Genomic DNA, 10000 nt, shown 5'->3' on the forward strand with positions numbered 1-10000 from the left:
TTTTCGACGCCTACTGCCACCCCCACATGGCGGTAGGCGCAAAACTGGAAAATCGCCGACCAGAAATGTCGCTTCGTATAATCGACGTTTTTTTTGACCACCATTTTCAGGTGTCGGAGGTGGGTCTGGACGAATACCAACACCATTTCTGGGGTTTCACAACCGCCCGGCTTCTCCGACATATGTTGGAAAGGAGTAGCGATCGAGCGAAGGGGGCTGTCGGTAGGCGGCCGCGGGTTGCATGTGTGCCCGGGACAGCACCCCCATCCAACTAAGGGGTGTCCCCCGGGGGCCAGGGGGACCTCGTCCAGGTCGGCCGGGCGCTTCCAGACGCCTACCGACACCGGTCAGGTCGGCGAGGCTCCCGGCGGCCCCGAGCGGGACCACAGGTTGCGGAAGGCGTCCAAGTGAGCGGCGGCGACGCCAGGAGGCCCCCGGGGTCGACTCCGCGGCCCCCGGGTCGGTGTGCGGGCCTCCAGAGCTCGATAAAGTAGTGGTGTCGCTAGCGGTCGAGAAGGCACTTTTCGACGCCTACTGCCACCCCCACATGGCGGTAGGCGCAAAACTGGAAAATCGCCGACCAGAAATGTCGCTTCGTATAATCGACGTTTTTTTTGACCACCATTTTCAGGTGTCGGAGGTGGGTCTGGACGAATACCAACACCATTTCTGGGGTTTCACAACCGCCCGGCTTCTCCGACATATGTTGGAAAGGAGTAGCGATCGAGCGAAGGGGGCTGTCGGTAGGCGGCCGCGGGTTGCATGTGTGCCCGGGACAGCACCCCCATCCAACTAAGGGGTGTCCCCCGGGGGCCGGGGGACCTCGTCCAGGTCGGCCGGGCGCTTCCAGACGCCTACCGACACCGGTCAGGTCGGCGAGGCTCCCGGCGGCCCCGAGCGGGACCACAGGTTGCGGAAGGCGTCCAAGTGAGCGGCGGCGACGCCAGGAGGCCCCCGGGGTCGACTCCGCGGCCCCCGGGTCGGTGTGCGGGCCTCCAGAGCTCGATAAAGTAGTGGTGTCGCTAGCGGTCGAGAAGGCACTTTTCGACGCCTACTGCCACCCCCACATGGCGGTAGGCGCAAAACTGGAAAATCGCCGACCAGAAATGTCGCTTCGTATAATCGACGTTTTTTTTGACCACCATTTTCAGGTGTCGGAGGTGGGTCTGGACGAATACCAACACCATTTCTGGGGTTTCACAACCGCCCGGCTTCTCCGACATATGTTGGAAAGGAGTAGCGATCGAGCGAAGGGGGCTGTCGGTAGGCGGCCGCGGGTTGCATGTGTGCCCGGGACAGCACCCCCATCCAACTAAGGGGTGTCCCCCGGGGGCCAGGGGGACCTCGTCCAGGTCGGCCGGGCGCTTCCAGACGCCTACCGACACCGGTCAGGTCGGCGAGGCTCCCGGCGGCCCCGAGCGGGACCACAGGTTGCGGAAGGCGTCCAAGTGAGCGGCGGCGACGCCAGGAGGCCCCCGGGGTCGACTCCGCGGCCCCCGGGTCGGTGTGCGGGCCTCCAGAGCTCGATAAAGTAGTGGTGTCGCTAGCGGTCGAGAAGGCACTTTTCGACGCCTACTGCCACCCCCCACATGGCGGTAGGTGTAAAATCGGAATAGACCGGACCAGGAATGTCGAGGGGGAAAAAAATGACAAAGTCCTGGTGTGCCTAGGCGTCGAGAAGGCACTTTGCGACGCCTACCGACATCCCCATGTGGCAGTAGGCGTAAAACTGGAAAAATCGCCGACCAGAAATGTCGCTTCGTATAATCGACGTTTTTTTTGACCACCATTTTCAGGTGTCGGAGGTGGGTCTGGACGAATACCAACACCATTTCTGGGGTTTTCCAGTTTGAAAGTTTTATAAAACATGTTCGGTAGGAAGCACACTTTGGTGTGTCGGTTCGTCGGAGCAGCGACTCTTTGCCTCGTGGTGGTCCGGAACGTCTCTACGGGCTTGTCGCAAAGGCGTCAGAAAGTGGCATCTCCGCCGCCTAGGGCTGTCACCGTTATCGCTGTCGCCGCGCTCCAACTTGTTTTGATCCGCCGCCTTCGTTCCTGCCAACCGTGCGCCCGCTCATCGTCGTTAGGTTATAATACGTGGTACGTGTGTGTGCTTCTCCGTGGACCTAGGGCTGCTCGACGTGTCGAACGATATGTTGGAACAACTAACGGCTCCTTTTCCTGGTTCCATAGTCGTCGTGGTACCCGCGTCGTCAGCCATATCTATGTCCACCATGTTTAGCCGATACGTTTGCTGCAGCTTCTGCTTCCGCCTCAGCGTTCGCCGCTCTCAGCCGCCGCTGTTGTTGCTGCCGTTCTGCCATTCAACCACTACCTGCGAATCTTTCGATGATCGGCCGAACGACCCATCGCTGTGCGACCGATAAATCCTCCGGATTAGGGAGAAACGCCGCCGCTCTCTGCCGCCGTCGAACGGAAAAACGTACATTGTAACGAACGAACGAACGAACGAACGAATTAACGAACGAGCGAACAAACAAACAAAAATAGCCGCGGGGGATGCACTATGTAGATCCTGATCCCCTTGTAACCATACGTACGTTGTTCGATGCTCTCCCGTCCTGGAAGTCGCCGCAGCAAACAGGAGGATGAGCAGCAGCAGGCGCCGCCGCCGTAACCGCCGCCTGCCTGCCGCCTCCTACTCCTGTCAGCGTCCGATCTCACAGCCGTGTGAACGTTCGCTGACACCCGATTTCTTTCCGTCTGGCAAAACCTTGGACGTCCCGCTCGCGGTACACGTGCTGCAGCGACTTCTCGTCCGACAACGCATAAGCGTCGACGTCTGCCGCCGCATCTTCTGATACGTGGACGGTGATAGCGCTAGTCCCTTCTTGCGCCACCTCCACCTTTGTTAGCGCCAAAGAAGATCGATCGAGCAGTCGTGGTCGCAGTCGATTAACCCGTTTTCACCGTCCGCAGTTCCCAAGCCGCCGATCAAGTCGTTGCTCTTCTTGTTCGTTCTTCCCATACCGTCGATTTGCACGGCTGCCGGATGAGCCATCCTCTGTCCGGCGAAGCGCTCACGTCAGTGATCGATACTTGCACCGACAGTCCTCCCGCTCGCGACTCGGTGCTCGAATCGGACTCGTTCGTTTTTATCTCGATGCGATTGTGAAAAGGGGGACCGGTCGTCAATGTCGTGTGTGTCGACGATGTTGTTCGCCCGGTCCGCCGCGTTGTTGTCGTTTTTTTTTTTTTTTTTTTTTTTTCCCCTAACGTTCGCCGTCGCACGGACGAAAGGGTGAGAAAAAAAAAAAAAGCTCGAAAAAGCCGCCCAAAAAAATCGGACCGAGGAGCCGCTTGCGAGAACGCGCCATGTGCACGTTGTCTCTCCTCGGTTTTCCGAGCACGAACACGACGCCGGTCGGTCGGTCGGTCGACGAAGGCGACGACGAAGGTGACGGGAAAATTTACGCCGCCGCTGCCCTGGTCCAGCTCCTCCCCGATGACGGCTGTGATGTTGACGTTGACGTTGGCGACGACGACGACGACGACGGAGACGACGACGACGACGAGACGGCATCGATGGCGACCACGATGACGACGACCTCGACGAGTTCAGTCTGCACCTTGACCTCCGATGTCCGTGTGCACTGCCGTCGTGCTGTTTGTCGTTTGTCGTATGTATCGCTGTCAAGGGTGCCGTTGTCGTTGTTGTTGTCGACGTTGTTGCTTGCTCTCTCGTCTCGGTCGGTTGGTACGTTGATGACGACGACGACGACGAAGACGACGACGACGACGACGAGACGGCATCGATGGCGACCACGATGACGACGACCTCGACGATTCCAGTCTGCACCTTGACCTCCGATGTCCGTGTGCACTGCCGTCGTGCTGTTTGTCGTTTGTCGTATGTATCGCTGTCAAGGGTGCCGTTGTCGATGTTGTTGTTGTCGACGCTGTCGTCTGTTCTCTCTTCTCGGCCGGCTGTGACGTGGACGTTGACGACGACGACGACGAGACGGAATCGATGGCGACCACGATGACGACGACCTCGGCGAGTTCAGTCTGCACCTTGACCCTCGATGTCCGTGTGCACTGCCGTCGTGCTGCTTGTCGTTTGTCGTATGTATCGCTGTCAAGGGTGCCGTTGTCGTTGTTGTTGTCGACGTTGGTCGCTTTCGTTCTTTGAGTCTCGGTCTCGGTCCAAGTCAGGGGAGAAACAAAAAAGAGGCCATCAGCGCGGGCAGCGCGCTTCTTCTGACGGCGAACCCCCTCGAAAAATAAATAAACACGTGCCCGTCGTTGTAGTTGTCTGTCTTATGTCGGTCGGTCGGTCGGTCGGTCTGTCGTTCTGTCGAAACAAAGTCCCAAATTCCAACGATACCTGGTTGATCCTGCCAGTAGTCATATGCTTGTCTCAAAGCTTAAGCCATGCAAGTGTAAGTTCACGCCACGCATTAGAACGGGCGAAACCGCGAATGGCTCAGGAACCGGACCTAATCCTCGGGACCGTATTCCTCCTCGGAGGCGATGGATAACTGTGGCAATTCTAGAGCTAATACATGTGACACAGGCCGCGATCGGTCGGCGCGCCGTCGTCGCCACGCCTCGCGCGCTGGCACCCGCGTCGGCCGTTCCGGGTCGCGGCGCTACATATTAGACTGAGACCGATGCGCGTCATTCCGTCCTCCCGTCGTCGGCGTTCCCGCTCGCGGGTCCGTTCGGTGGCGGGGCTCATAGGGCGGCGCGCTCCGCTTTGGTGACTCTGGATAACTCACTGGTCGATCGCACGAGCTTTCACGCCCGGCGACGGGTCTCTCGAGGGTCCGCCCTATCAACTGTCGACGGTCGGTTAAGTGCCTACCGTGGTTACTACGGGTAACGGGGAATCGGGGTTCGATTCCGGAGAGGGAGCATGCGAAACGGCTACCACATCCAAGGAAGGCAGCAGGCGCGCAAATTACCCACTCCCGGCACGGGGAGGTAGTGACGAAAAATAACGACGCGGGACTCTGTCGAGGCCCCGCGATCGGAATGAGTACACTTCAAATCCGTTAACGAGGACCAACCGGAGGGCAAGTCTGGTGCCAGCAGCCGCGGTAATTCCAGCTCCGGTAGCGTATATTAAAGTTGTTGCGGTTAAAAAGCTCGTAGTCCGAACTCGGGTTCGTGGTCGCGCAAGCGGCCCCGGGGCGGCGGCGCCATCGTCCGTCGTTGACTTTGGTCGTCCGTTCGCATTCCCGGCCCTTTCCGCCGGTGTCAACCGCTAGCATACCCGCCACGCGGTCCTGCCGGCGAGGTGGACGAGGAGGTCGTGATCGGGATCCGGGAAAAAAAAAACAAGTGGTCGTCGGTTCGGTTCCGGGAGTAGTCTAACGGGGGGGTGCTACGTGTGTGTGTTTGGGTGCGTTCATTCGCATCCCCGCACTCTGACCCCCGCGCTTCTCTCCCTCTCCCTTTCCGCGCGTTCCTCTTTTTTTTTGAACCCCCCGGTCCGCTCCGAGTCCCTGCTTCGTGTCTTGTCTGCGCGCGTGTTGCGGTCGGCGGTTTCTCCTCCAAGGGTGCTCTTAACCGAGTGTCCGCGGCGGCCGGTACGTTCACTTTGAAAAAATTAGAGTGCTCAGAGCGGGCTGTTCAAGCTTGCATACGATAAGCATGGAATGATGGAAGAGGGCCTCGTCTACGTCTGTCGGTCTCCGTCTACGGCGAGGCAATGATCGAAGGGAGCGGTCGGGGCCACTCGTATTGCGACGTTAGAGGTGAAATTCTTGGATCGTCGCAAGACGAACTGCAGCGATGGCGTGTGGCAAGCACGTTTTCCTCGATCAAGAGCGAAAGTCGGAGGTTCGAAGACGATCAGATACCGTCGTAGTTCCGACCGTAAACGATGCCGACCGGCGATCCGCCGGCGTTCGCTTCCATGACCCGGCGGGTAGCCTGCGGGAAACCAGAGTTCGGTTCCGGGGGGAGTATGGTTGCAAAGCTGAAACTTAAAGGAATTGACGGAAGGGCACCACCAGGAGTGGAGCCTGCGGCTTAATTTGACTCAACACGGGAAAACTCACCCGGTCCGGACACCGGTAGGATTGACAGATCGATAGCTCTTTCTCGATTCGGTGGGTGGTGGTGCATGGCCGTTCTTAGTTGGTGGAGCGATCCGTCTGGTTGATTCCGATAACGAACGAGACTCCGGCCTGCTAACTAGTGCGCCGATGTCAGTGATTTTTACGGCGGGCTCGGCGTCCTCCGTGGCGCTCGGGTCCGGGTCGGTTTTCTCACGCACTTCTTAGAGGGACGGGTGGCAGAAAGCCACACGAGGCGGAGCGATAACAGGTCTGTGATGCCCTTAGATGTCCGGGGCCGCACGCGCGCTACACTGGAGGTATCAGCGGGGACTTCGCCCCGGCCCGAGAGGGTTGGGAAACCTCTGAACCACCTCCCGTGATAGGGATCGGGGCCTGTAACCAACCCCGTGAACGAGGAATTCCCGGTAGGCGCGGGTCAACAGCCCGCGTCGATCACGTCCCTGCCCTTTGTACACACCGCCCGTCGCTACTACCGATCGAACGGTCCGGTGAGGTCCTCGGATCTGGCCGACGACGCCGCCGGGCAGTGCGCGACGTGTCCGTCACGACACTCGTGCATCTACGCCTCGGCGTTCGATGCCTGGAGAAGACGACCGAACCCGATCGTTTAGAGGAAGTAAAAGTCGTAACAAGGTTTCCGTAGGTGAACCTGCGGAAGGATCATTACCGTTTTCCCGTTCGAGACTGGTTTGTTGTTTTCCGGCCTACCTCCTCTGTCTGTCGGCGTCAACGCCTCGAATGCGCGCAAACAAACCTATAAAAGGCGGAGCGAGAGATAGATTTGTGGTGACGCGGAGGTTTTTAAAGCCCCAGCTCTTCTTGCTTGCTTCCGCGTCTTACCACCTGTTTGTTTTTTCGCCCACCGCAAGTGATGGCCGCTTCTTCTTTGCCTTGTCGCCGCTTTATCGTTTTTTTTGTTTTTTTGCAGCCGCTGTGCCACCGCCGCTAGCTAAAAAAACAAACTACTCGCGACATTGCAATGCCGTCACGCCTCCTCGCACAGACCTCCTCGCACACTACTAAATCTATATAAACAAAAACTAATATAAAAAAACCAAGTGCTGAACCCTGGACGGGGGATCACTCGGCTCGTCCGTCGATGAAGAGCGCGGCCAGCCGCGATAACTGATGCGAATTGCAGGACTCAGTGAACATCGACACCTCGAACGCACATTGCGGCCCCGAGATCCCTTGTCTCGGGGCCACGTCCGGTCGAGAGGCGGAACGTTACATGTCTTTCTCCGTTAACGAAACGACGACATCTTGCCGTCCCCGTGCCCGCCCGGTCCTCGGCACGGTGGTAACCGGGACGTCGCAGGAGCGAGTGACGAGGGGGAAGAAAAATAAAAAAAGAATTGACTCCTTTCAATGTCTTTTTTTTTTTTAAAACCCTCTCCGGCCTCCTCCTTCGTCTCCCGCTGGCAGACCGCGGAGTCTTTTCCCTTTTCGACCGCGTGAAGAAACACTGTGGAGGAGGAGCAGGAGGAGTCTGTCCGAAAGCAGCCGAAGGGAGACCAAAAAAAAAGTACCGACCTAACCGACTGCCGACGTAAGCGCCGCCTGCTCGTCTCGCTCTCTGCCTCATGAAGGTGTCTCTCAGCGACGCCTCGAGCAGCGCGACGAGCACGGCCGTCGCACCGTAAAAAGGTGGCCGCGTCGTAGGCAACGCAACGTCGGATGGGGAGGACCCACGCTTTTTTTTAATTGTTGGCTTCTTCATTTTCGGTCGGACGGGCGCTATATCGGCCAGCCGTCGTCACACGGAGGGTACCGATCGAGATTCCTCTCCTCCAAACACCACACTCTACTAAAAACCGCCGCCCTCGGCTCGGACGAGACGACCCGCTGAACTTAAGCATATCGCTAAGCGGAGGAAAAGAAACCAACCGGGATTCCCTTAGTAACGGCGAGTGAACCGGGAGAAGCCCAACGCCGAATCCCGTCGCAAGTTAAAGGCTTCGGGACGTGTGGCGCATGGGTCGAAGGCAGCCGTTCGTTTTCGTCTCGCATAGTTCGGAGTTCCCTCGATCGGGGCCGCCCGCGGCGGGTGCCAGGCCCATTCGGTGCGGACGGCGAGCGACGGCCTTCGATCCGAGAGTCGGGTTGCTTGGGAACGCAGCCCAAATCGGGTGGTAAGCTCCATCCAAGGCTAAATACCGGGACGAGTCCGATAGTCGACAAGTACCGTGAGGGAAAGTTGAAAAGAACTTTGGAGAGAGAGTTCAAGAGAACGTGAAACCGCCCAGGGGTAAACGGGTGGGACCGCTCACCGCGATCGCGGGGGGACTCAGTCCGGTGCTGCCTAGGCTCGAGCCCAAACTCGATGTGTGTTCTTGAAAGAGAGGCCGTCGCGGCACAGGTCGTCGTTCGTCGTGTCCGCGGGGGACTCGTTCCCCGCGGTTCCAGCTTTTGTGCCCGCGTCGCCGACGAAGGAGACGGGCCGCGTGGATAGCGGGAAGGGAAACGTGGTGACGACCGCGGCGTCGGTAGGTGGCTGCGTCGGTTGGCTGCGACGGAGGGGACTCGTCCTCTCGATCGCTGCTGCCGCCGGGCCCTAACCCGCCGCATCCGTCGCCGCCGCTTCTTCTTTCCTCCTGCTCCCTCCGCGCGCGACTCCGCTGCACCCGTCCCCTTCATCATCGCTCGGCGTAATCATGGCGCGGGCGCTTCGGCGCGACCTCCGCGCGGCCGGCACCGGACGCACTTCCCCTCCGGTCCGTCGTCGCGACCCGTTCCCGGCGTGCAGGTCGAACACGCGGGTTTTTTTCCGTAGGCGGCAGGCGTTTCATCACCCTGAAAACCCCCGTCTTCCCACCTTGTGAAGTCGGGGGCCACCGGCCGTCGGGCCCGCGAACGTAACTGCCCCTTTCTGCCGGGAACGGAGGAAATCTGACACGATCCGTTACACGTGGCGAGCCGGTCCGTTTTGATCCCGCCGGAAGTCGCGTGCGGGCGACGCACTCTGTGTGTCGCTCCTTAGGCGCCCCACCGTCTCGGGCGCGTGCGCGATGAGAGGCGGGATAGGACTGGCGCGGCCTCGCCGTCACGCACCTCGCCGACGTTTCGGGTTCTTGTCGGGGGCAACCCCGCCCGCGCCCGTTTCCGTTTCCGGAGAGGTCGCTCGGCGACGCTTTTTTACTCGAGCCGCCCGCCACCCCGGGTCAGCGACGTGCATCGGCAACCCACCCGACCCGTCTTGAAACACGGACCGAGGAGTCCTGGCCGTTCGCGAGTCGTAGGGGCCACCTCTGACTAACCCCGAAGGCGAAGCGAAAGCGAGAGAGCGTGTAGGAGGGCGTCGATCGGGAGAGGTGTCGTGGCAAAGTCGTCCGGGGGTCGTCGGGGGGTGTCGTCGGTCTCGTGCCGTCGTCTTCTCCTCGCCTCACCCGCCTCCGAGCCGTGCCCGATCCCGCCGGCGCGGCGTTTTCGGCCTTCCGCCGTCGCTGCTGCGGTGCCCGCAACTTTTCCTTTTTTCTCTCTTCCCGAGAGAGATAGGAGAGGGAAGGCTCGTGGCTGACGTGCGGTTGTTTTTCCCTCCTCCCCGAGAGGGGACCGGCGCATCATCCAAAAAGGGGAATTGCCGGGCGCCAGCTTCCATATCCTCCTTCCGCCCATCGGTGAGATCCCGCGGCTTGAACTAGTCCTATTTTGTCGTCGAGTTTAGGCGCTGCGCGCGGGCGCATCACCCCCGGGTCGGTTTCCCCTTTTTCCGAGTACGACTCGGCCGACTCTGGCGTAGCGAGCGACCAGGGACCCGAAAGATGGCGATCCACGCCCGGTCGGGATGAAGCCAGAGGAAACTCTGGTGGAAGTCCGAAGCGCCTCTGACGTGCAAATCGATCGTCGGAACCGGGTGTAGGGGCGAAAGACCAATCGAGCCGTCTAGTAGCTGGTTCCCTCCGAAGTTTCCCTCAGGATAGCTGGCGCTCGATCGTCGCAATTCCATCCGG

At 59.8% G+C, this 10000-nt stretch overlaps 2 non-coding genes and 1 pseudogene across 2 annotated transcripts in view; all 3 read left to right on the top strand.

Annotated features, from left to right (window-relative positions):
• Nucleotides 1-4345: 4345 nt before the first annotated feature.
• Nucleotides 4346-6716, top strand: LOC145273434 (small subunit ribosomal RNA; annotated as a pseudogene).
• Nucleotides 6717-7114: 398 nt separating this feature from the next.
• Nucleotides 7115-7272, top strand: LOC145273385 (5.8S ribosomal RNA). The gene has a single exon (XR_013866378.1). It is a non-coding gene; the product is annotated as a 5.8S ribosomal RNA (ribosomal RNA).
• Nucleotides 7273-7868: 596 nt separating this feature from the next.
• The window catches only part of LOC145273600 (large subunit ribosomal RNA), a 5724-nt gene continuing 3592 nt past the window's right edge, over nucleotides 7869-10000 (top strand). Inside the window, exon 1 of the ribosomal RNA XR_013866423.1 lies at nucleotides 7869-10000. This exon is cut by the window's right edge and continues 3592 nt beyond it. This is a non-coding gene — a ribosomal RNA (large subunit ribosomal RNA).

Source organism: Euprymna scolopes, unplaced genomic scaffold (genome assembly GCF_053919585.1).
Source record: "Euprymna scolopes isolate OS-2025 unplaced genomic scaffold, ASM5391958v1 sca1, whole genome shotgun sequence".
Classification (NCBI taxonomy): Eukaryota; Metazoa; Mollusca; class Cephalopoda; order Sepiida; family Sepiolidae; genus Euprymna; species Euprymna scolopes.